We start from the raw sequence: 8,225 nt of genomic DNA on the forward strand, positions 1-8,225 counted from the left end.
TCCGTATTTGCCTTTTTTTTTTTTTTTTTTTGTTTTCCATTTTATTCACTCCTTGCTTTGCTCATCTTCCCCTAGCCTAAAGAACCAGGAATCTGGCGACCTGGTGAGTTCAGTTTAGCTTCTAGAGCTGGCCGTCAACTTGCCGCCACTCTGCAGAAGTTAGGATCCGGCCCGGCTCCTGGCCCTTCAGCCGGTACCCGCCTCTGAAAAGGGAGCTCACCCCTAGGTCTGCGCTGTCCCCTTTCCAAGAAAATAATTTCTTTCGAGAGGGGCTCGAGGTGTTCAGGGAAAGACTAGAAAGATCTTGTCTTCTCTATTTTTATTTCTTCAGGATTACTTTATTTCAAGTGTGCAGTGGTTTTAATTTACTTTTTTAATCCTAGTTTTTTAGAGTAATGTATTAGGAAGGGCCATTTATTCAGTTCCCAATCGTAGCTAGGCCTTTTCCTCTCTAATTAATGCAGAGACTAAAAGAATTTCCCCCAGCCTGGCCAGCCATTGTGATGCATATAGGATTATTCACGTGGTAATGAGCGCTTTCCACAGTGCTTGCTCACACATACGAATAAAAGAAACTTTGAATAAAGATCCTAATGTTCGAGCTGGGGGAGTGAGGAGAATATTCCTGGAATTTGGGCCAATCAATGAAATAGAATAGAATGTATATATTTGAAAATAAACATAATAAGTATATGTCAGAGTTTAGAATAAGTAAACTGTCTCAACGTCCCAATTTAATAGAATAAAAGCTCAGTGTATCTGACTAAAACCTAACACTTTGGGGTGATGCTCAGGTTTAAATATTTTGCAGGACGGAAGAGCACAGTATTTTGGGAATTTAAGCCCATTTGAATGCTTGTCACTCTGCATAAAGCAAGAGAAGCCCAGTCCCCCCCGCCCTTATCCTACCATATCTCCAAAACAAATAGTTTTAAATAGAGGCCAAAGTATTTTGTTTGCAAATAAAAAAGCTTTTGATAAACTGCACCTGAAGAAAACACATATCTCATTGCATTATCCATTCAGTTAAGTTCCCTGAGATGTATAATTTCATGGCTAAGTTAATATAGATGAGAATATAATATTTTAACAATAATTTGATCTTTAAGAAGGAGGTAAATTCATAGTTCTGCCCAGAGATGGCTAGCTCTTGGGTAGAAACTAGTTGGGTGTTCCTTTCTTTCCTGGAGATAATATTCTGCCCAATGAAACCACTTAATTTTCTATCAAAAGGGGTGAATTTAAATGTTGCCTTAACCTTATACACAGAATAGAAATGTGTAATAGGATAAGAGTATAGTCTGTTCTCGGTACAATTTTTTTTTCTCTCCCAGCAACCGCCCCCTCCATATTTTAAGTAAAGAGTGTTAAAATATTTTGCTGAGCTGTAGTAGATTAGCAAGGTTTCTTTGCCAATGCTGGGAAGCTGGTATTACAGACCATCCCAGGGGAAAATGGCTCACATTAACCACTAAATGAATGTTTGACAAGGACTCATTCGGAGGTATTATTACTATAAACGTGTCCCTACTGGACTTTTCAAGGTCAAAGAGCAATGCTTCAATTAATTATTTAGACTGCTAGTAGATTTGGTTGTAATAGCTGTACTTATTTCTGGAAACTGACACATTCTTACAGTAGGAAAAATCTCAGGAGACTCCGCCATCAGTAGCATCTCAGATTGAAAAGTGCACAAGGCCCTAGCACTTAAAAGCTGACTTTCATGAAACGTTTTCCTGGGCTGGGAAGGGAATTACTATCTCTCTCTTTTTAAAATACATCTCAGGGACTATTTTTGGTTTAAAAGAAGAGCAACATAATAATTTGTGCTCATTTCATCATGGTATCTGGCAAGATCTCTTAGGGATTTGTGATGTGGGGGAAAGAGGGTGGTATTTTATATAACCTCTGCCTTGTCTAAATAGCAGCAGTCAGGCTCTGAGCTCAGGTAGGATACACATTCCTGTTCAGTCTTAAAATCGGGGTTTCAGAATGGAAGGCACCAAGCTGAGTGTGCTGAGTTCTAATAATGGCACAGTAAATTGGGGTGCAAGGTGCTCCCCACCTCACATTGGTCTGAACACTGCAAGATGTGTGTGGGGGGGTGTCATCACACTTCTGCCCTATCATAACTTCCTCCATGATCCTAGGTGAGAAGGTAGGAGAATGATTTTGAGAGTTAAGATTCCTCGACAATAATAGAAAATGGAATGAATAAGAGATAAGCTGGGGGGGCAGTAATTACAGTTCATTCAGCTTTTCAGAACTTTGGTTGTAGGAACTCCATTGACTAGTTTTGAGCTGCTAGTTTCCTCACATTAAAAGGAAATGATCAGCACCTGGAGGGACAAGGAACACAGCTAAACTGCGTGGTGATGGGGTCTTCACTCAGAACCATCACACGAGGAAAAATTAAGCCGTGCCTTTGTGTGGCCAAGGTTCTCTTTCAGCTGCTCACAGTTTATAGCTAACTGCTCGGAAACAGAGGCTTGACAGCGGTTTGATCGCCTGCTAGTTGGCACCATTTTTTAAATTTTATTTATTTATATCTGTTGTAATCGAAAGAGCTTTCTCTCTGCAAAACCTCCCACCCCCATTTCTTGCTCTTGGTGAGTTTTGTAAACCAGATCCTCATATTTGAGGGTTTGGGGTATGGAGTTTCTTTTGCCCTAAACTCTATTAGCTAAGACTTCAGCTCAAATTCCCCATCCCACCTCCATCATTACTCTAAGATAATTTGTATCTGTGGGACTTTGGTTTTGTTTGTTTGTGTTTTCTGCTATTTTTTCTCCACATGGGGCTGGGGTTGGGGACTGGCTCCATAGTCTTTTGCTTTGTTTTTTGACCTAACTTGAAAGATGTCTGACAGGGACCCTGTCTAGGAGGTGGATCCCTTAAAGAAGAGAAGCTCTGACCTTTACTGTGAAAATCTGGATAATGTCCAGAGGCACACAGCCTCTGGAAATTTAAAATAAGAAACTCAATAGAGCTTTCAAAGACAGGGAAACGACTCGAACTGGAGAGTTAGGTTGATGTCTTTCATAGTTAGTTTCTATTAAAAACTTTCCGGGAAATGTGTTGGAGACACCACCCCAGAGCCTCTCCTCTCCAGTGAATGCCGGCCAGCTCTGGCGGCTCATATCTCAGCGAGTATATTTTCCTTCTGTGGTCTTTAGAAAACAATGGATTCCACTTTCTTGTTTTGCTTAAAGAGACTTCTGTCTTGGGGAGAGGGGAGTGTGCAGGTAAGCTGAGATTTCTGTCGGTGCGCAGGTCCGGGTGGATTGTATTTTATATTTTGGTAGAAAGAGGAACAGTTTTGATTCCTTGGGTGGTGGTCCTCTCTGAAAGCAAATAGTAAGTATGCCCTTTCAATGGAGGGATGAGGAGGTATTTGCTACTTGGTAGGCATGCTTTCTCTACTTAAGGAGGCAGAGGCAGGTGATTTCAAAGCTTCCAGGAGTGGTGTGTTTTATGACCCCCATCTGCCTGTCCGTACAGAGTCAAGTGGTCATGGATGTAGAAAGATGTTGGCGCTTTGAATCACCACTGTCTGCCTGGGCCCGGGTTCCCCCGGGCTGGGCTGTGAGCTCCGCAGCCATCCGCAGGCTGCCTGAGGGGACCACAGGGACGGCCAGGCGGGCCAGCACTGGCCCGGGACCTGACGTCATGGTGGCCAGGCCCGGGTCCCCAGAAGACCCCTTGGGAAGATGCTGAAGATGCCATTCTCTCTGCCCTCAGCCCTCAGCCCTGCAGCGTCCCACAACAGGCAAGACCATAACGTCCCCCAAGTTGCTGGCACCGCCGTGGCTAGAGTCCCTGGCCTCGAGGGCCATAGCCTGAGCCCTCTGAACGTTGACCTCCTGACCCCAAAGATGGCTACTGGCCCCAAAGCTTCCGAATCAAAAGTTGTTGGTCCAGGTCTGGCTTCTAGGCTTCTCACCAGTCCTTTTCCTTTAAGGAATTATGTGTCCCTGCATGTGGCCAGGCCTCACTGGGTCTCTCCGGAACTGGAGAAGCAGCCCCGCACTGGCTGGAATGTAGGAAGCTTTCAGTCTTCTGGGCTCCAGGAAATACCAGGTGGGGATGGCTGAGGCCAGCCCTTCCCTTCCTCAGGTGTGGGGATGACTGTGGGAGGCTCCTGACGTCCACAGGCTGGATGCAGAGCTGAGATTTCTTCTCTCTAGGTCTTGCAGAATGAGGTGGTAGGGAAGGAGTCATCTCTGCTACAGTCAAAGGTGAATATAGAGGTCTAGATTCTTCCTCTTCAGGCTGGTCCCGACAGTGACTTTAGGCTTGGGAGGTCAAGCCTCTTTGGTGCCCTTTCTGAGAAGTTACCTTGAAACTTGCCAGCACTGAGTGCCTTCCTGAAGGGAGGGATACTGGCATTTGGGACTGAAGCCGCCCCTACCCCCAGAAGGCAGGAAAATAATTACTGTGTTATAAGAAGCTGTGAATTCTTCCCCACGGTTCTTATCGCCCGAGGCCAGGCCAGAAGCAGGGCTGCGCCCCCACCCCCCACCCTGTGATGTCAGGGTCTGCAGGGCCTTTGAAAGGAGTGTTCTGGAAAGAGCCAGCCAGAGGCCTGCCTTCCAGGCCAGGCCAATTCCTGTGGCCTCCATCAGCCACCGCAGGGCCAGCCTTGGAGGCCCCAAGCCTCCCCATGGCTTGTCTCTCCTGAGCAGAATCTCACTTCCACACCTAGAGAGGGCTAGTTTCCCTTACACAGGCACTCAGAGTTGAGTGATTTGTTAGTTTGCCGTGAGATGAGAGCAAGTTGGCTTGTATTTCGTTTTGTCTTCAGAGTCTTATCAAATTGGGCCAAAAGCTTTTCCAGAGTACACCAAGGCTCGTTTTAATTCTGTTCCAAGGTGAAGGGCCTAGAAACTAAGCTTCATGTGCTGATATTAGCCCAGGATCTCAGAGTAGTGATTCAGCAAGAATCAGCCAATATTTCCCAAGCAGTCAGTTGAGTATCAACTCATGTCCAGGTCAATTTGACTCACACTTAACAGCTCAAATCTGGGTTATTGTGTAACATAACATACAGTTCAGATGCTAGCCTGTCCTCTCAAGGGCACCCTCCCCTTCCTCCCAGGAAGGTACCTTAGAATCCAGCCTCCCTGGGAGTTTGTTTACTCCAACTTCTGTTAAACTAGGATAACACTTTCTCAGTTTTCCAAACACCCTCTCATCAGTTCTGTAAAGTAGTGCAAACGCATCTTGGATGGCAAAGTAGACCTGAGCATATGGAGGAAGGCCTTGGTTGTCAGGAAGCTGATTTAAATGTTTAGCTCACACTTCAGTACCAGTGCTCCCTTTCTACACCCTCCTGCTTCCCTCACTGGCCTATTCCTTCTTTCTGCACCCTCCTGCTTCCCTCACTGGCCTGCTCCTTGTACTTGCCTACCCCACCTCTATTAGCAAGCTGGTTCCCCAGCATAAATTATGGATGCATATCAAGCCAGCCCTTCTGATTAGATGAATCTGGAGCTATACTCCCTTTGATTCCCATGGAAACTTCTTCTTGTCCCTTGGGCAATATCATTCTACAAACTTATTATTTCCATATAAACTATGGAGGTAAGTTTCAGCAGAAAAAAAAAAAATCAGGTAGCCTCCCCCCCCCCCCAAAAAAAAAAAAACCGTCAGGAAGGCTTCCAAGTTCAGGACACAAAATATTTCATGGTTAGTTGTGTGAGCTTCTAAATTAGCTGCATATAAAGTATTTTAAGATTTTTTTTTTTTTTTTTGGCTGTCACTGGCTGGCAATACTCATTTTGTGTGTGTGTGTTGGTTTGAAAAGCAGGAAGAAATGTAATGAATTGAGAGCTGTCAGAGATGTCTTCTGTTTGAACAATCTACGGATGGGCTGAATGGCAGGGACTCCCTCATCCAGTGCAGGTGCAGAGGAGCTGGGAAAGGGGAGGGGGCCCTCTGTTCAGTCAGAAAGCAGCACTCCCCACAATAGACCACACACTGGCGGCCAGCGTGACATCGGCTCACACTTACATACTTTTTCCCCATCCATAGTTCTGAACCCACAAAGTGGCCATACAGTAGCCTTGGTTAGGTTCCTTTAATGAACATTTTGTGGTTCCTATGGCCAGCATTGAAGTCCCCTGGGCCCTAGGAGAAACAAATAGACTTTTAATCGTGAGTTCCAAACCCCAATGTACAGTTGTAGATACTAAAAGCGGGTCTTTCTGCTGTCTCCCAAAATCAGTGCTCACGAGGCCCCCATGAGCTAGGATCTGAAAACTCTGAGTTAAAAGTTCTTTTGGGAGGACTTAGATTCCAAGCCCTGGTCGTGCATGTCCTGTAAGATCAAACAGGAAAGGAGGGAAGGCATGAATTTCGTGTATTTGTTTAAATGTAAAAGGACCTCTAGCATTTTATTATGCAGCATGAGAGGACTAATCTTACAAATGAAGGCACGTTAATCTTGTGGAGTGCGGTCCTGTCCCCTTTTGAATTGGTTTTACTGGGGAGAGGGGTGGGGAGGAAAAGAAGGGGGTCAGGAAAGGCGGTAACTGTTTTAAAACTCTGGACAAAAATGCGACCACCCTTTAGCTGCTCTGGCCCACAAGGAAACTCTTTGGAAGAGTTTTAATTTCACAGTGGTGTAAGCCCAGGCCTGGGTGCCTGAAGCTTTAAATAGAATTATTCAAGAAAGATAGGCTACTGGAAACTTTTGTGGTCAAGCCCTTCCACACACAGCATGCCTGCTGCCCTCCCCTAGTCCCTTAGCCAGTTTTTGGTGTGTGATCTGAACATTTGGGGTGGGGGAACACTTCCCTTAGCACCAAACCCGCCTGTTACTGTTTGTGAGGGGCACCACCAAGGTGGCCCTGCTGATACCTTATTTCCGTCTGTTCTGAGGAAAACTACTGTTTACTTTTTTTTTTTTTTAATATCCGTGTAGCTGTTTACAGTTCTCAAGCCGCAACAAAAACATCAACTTCCAACACCCCTCTCCTGCAACACATGTTTATCATCTGCTTTAAGCACTGTTCAGTCTGCCGGGGCAGGACACTTTTGCTCACCTCTGTGTTGGTAAAAGGAAGTGCCAGCTGGTTTGGTAGGTCTGGTAGGAATGACTCTGAAAGGCATTAATAGGAAAAGCTAAATTCTTTAAAACTTAAAGTCACACAGATGGGTGTGACAAGGACCAATCTCTGCGTGGCCTCCCAGTGGGTATGCCCATGGCGCCTACTTAAAGTCTAGGCTTAGGAGTTAGGCCGCCCGGCTCCTCCATTCACCGCCGCCGCCGCAGCTTGAGCGCTAACGTGTCTTCCGGCCGGTACACACCCACAATTAATCTTTCTTATTAAAGCCTCCATTCGGTACCCAAGGGGCGACTCAAACCTATTTAGATTTCCTTGGTTGGCTGCACAGATTTAAGTGGGCAAAGAGTTATAAACCTAATAACAGAGGGCGCACGAGAGAGTGATTTGAGTAGAGAAGACGCAGGATTCACTGGGGGTGGAAGGATGCTGTGGGCCTTACCCACGTCCAGAGTCTGCCTGGGGATGCTGCAGGGGCTCCGCCGAAGGAGCCATCATCCTCGCGTGCACCTGCATCCCAGCCCTTTCGTTCAGCCCCCAGGTACTGACTGCAGGACGCCTCTTTCCTCCCAGAGAGGCAGAATCCTCAAAGCATCCCCAACTTGCAGGGAACCAGGGAAGGTTCGCACTGTTTGGGATTAATTGAGAATAATTAACACTGGACACGGTTAATCACGTCGCTGCTCTCTCCCTCCTTCGGTCTGCAGCATCCGCCTCTTTCACCCCCGCAGCCACCGGTGCGGGTGGGTTTGCTTGTGAAAGTGAAGACGTCGCGGTAGCTGTCACCCAGTTCGGTTGTACTTTTTAAAACGCCCGCATATTGTTTGATTACTAATTCGAGCTAATATGATCTTTATGGCAACATAACAGTGGATAATTGGCCTTTTTTTCTCAACAACAATGTAAATCACAATCGCTTTATTATTTAATAACGTCAAACGCTTCGTTGGATTGGCCCCGACCGGGAAGGACCTTTTCTTTTTAGGCAGTGTTGTGAGGGGAGGACAATGAAGATCTAATTGTGGAGATTTCATAAGTTGGCTCCGGTAAATGAATGCCTTCGATATGGAAGTCCCAGCAGATGTGGGCGCCGCGCACGGCAGAAACTCCACCCCACCCTGTATCCACCGTCCAAACACGCTGTCGGGGGCATTCTGG

The sequence above is a fragment of the Nannospalax galili genome, unplaced genomic scaffold (genome assembly GCF_000622305.1).
Source record: "Nannospalax galili isolate Female #2095 unplaced genomic scaffold, S.galili_v1.0 scaffold1177, whole genome shotgun sequence".
In the NCBI taxonomy this organism is placed as follows: domain Eukaryota; kingdom Metazoa; phylum Chordata; class Mammalia; order Rodentia; family Spalacidae; genus Nannospalax; species Nannospalax galili.